This window comes from Otolemur garnettii, unplaced genomic scaffold, assembly GCF_000181295.1.
Source record: "Otolemur garnettii isolate 467f Iridium unplaced genomic scaffold, OtoGar3 scaffold00111, whole genome shotgun sequence".
Classification (NCBI taxonomy): Eukaryota; Metazoa; Chordata; class Mammalia; order Primates; family Galagidae; genus Otolemur; species Otolemur garnettii.
Window position 1 is genome coordinate 4,936,940 of NW_003852506.1, and position 1,658 is coordinate 4,938,597.

Consider the following 1,658-nt stretch of genomic DNA (forward strand, 5'->3'; position numbering starts at 1 on the left):
CATATTTCATAGAAATATACATAATAAAATTTTATAAAACATTCATTTCAATAAGTAGAGATGTCCTAATAGAAAATATAACTATTTTGTCTGAAACTCAATAATTATGTTACATGTCCTTAATTAGAGATGCTTCTTATATGTTAGAGATCTTCTCTCTTTGTATTTTATTACTAAAATCTATAATTAGTTTCCTTGGAATGTTACCATTCTTCAAACCAATTTCCTTTTTTTAAAATAATAATGACGTCCACTGACTAATCACAGCTGCAGAGGAGGAACTGGGAGTATATCTATTTCAGTGAGGAAGCAATAAAAATGGAAAGTTATCTGACTACATGTCTTTTAACTTACATAATTCCTCTCCTTTGGGCAAACAACTCTTCAACCCAAATAATATTTTCTACTGATTATTGGTAGTGAGCTGACTACATTTACATTAAAAGGCTAATATAAATCCACATTTTTATCTTGAGAATTTTATTTATTTATTGGCATAACTGATTGTTTCTATATAAGCTCACCATAAGCATTGACTTAGAAAGCCAAGTCTTGGCATGACAACTGCTTGCACATCTTACCTCTTGGGTTTCTATATTTTTTGACTTGATGATAACGTTGTCTGTGAGCTATTACAAGAAAGTGTTCTTGGGATAATGGCAGAGAAAAGTATGATATGGACAGGGTGGTGATTCCACATGCAGTCACCAGGTAAATAGAGAGAACTTGGTACAAACAAGTGAGAATTCCCCACATGCAGGTACTATGTGTGAGCTAGAGGACTCTCTGCTTCACCTTTTAGTTGTTTATGTAATAAGATTAATAGCTGTGGTAATTTTTCTAATTTTCTAATTATTTTAGGCAATTTTTCAAACATACAATACAGTTGAAGGAATTATACCGTGATCACCCCTACATCCATCACATACATTGCTTAGTTTTTCTTCTTCACATGGAGGGAGTTCGTGCATGGGGAGACCATAAGTTTTGTGCCCCCCATCACAATGACCCCAGATTCCGGTTGGGTTTGTTATAAACAGAGGAGTCATTCTTCAGGCCCCTTCTTTGAATCAATAGATGTTATGCAAAACAAATTGATGATTAGTATCTCTCTAATTGTTTTAATCAAATCACACTAATACATAGTAATTATTACATGAAAATACATACATATGAACATAGCATTTAAAAAAACATGTATATTGAATATAAACAATTTTATAATGCATAATTATATCATGTTCTAAAAGAATTAAAATAAATTCTACTTATCACAAGGTTTTAATGTGACCTATCTGAAATGATCGTTTTAGTACTGTGCTGGTACCAGTATTGTTTGCCGAACTTGATGCATTCTGTCTGTAATGAACAGAGTAATTTAAGTAATCACTTTGTTGTTGCTCTTTTCTCTTCCTTTCAGTATAATAGTTTTTTTTTTTTTTCCTGAGCGTTGTCAACTGAAAAGAAGTCCAAATTTGCTGGACTTTGTTGGAACAAGATATAGTCAAGTGATGAAGTTCTTATCAATGGATATAATCTGAGGTATTATATCAAAACTTTCTGGAAGCATCCTTAACATTCAATTTGTATGTAGTTTCACCACTGTCTTTGGACATTCCTTGATTCTCTTGCCTTGGACCTGAATGCTGCCATCTTTG

General features: G+C 32.4%; 1 non-coding gene across 1 annotated transcript; it reads right to left on the bottom strand.

Moving 5' to 3' along the window:
• Positions 1-950: 950 nt before the first annotated feature.
• Positions 951-1,075, bottom strand: LOC111727551. The gene has a single exon (XR_002775081.1). It is a non-coding gene; the product is annotated as a small nucleolar RNA SNORA11 (small nucleolar RNA).
• Between the last annotated feature and the right edge of the window lie 583 nt (positions 1,076-1,658).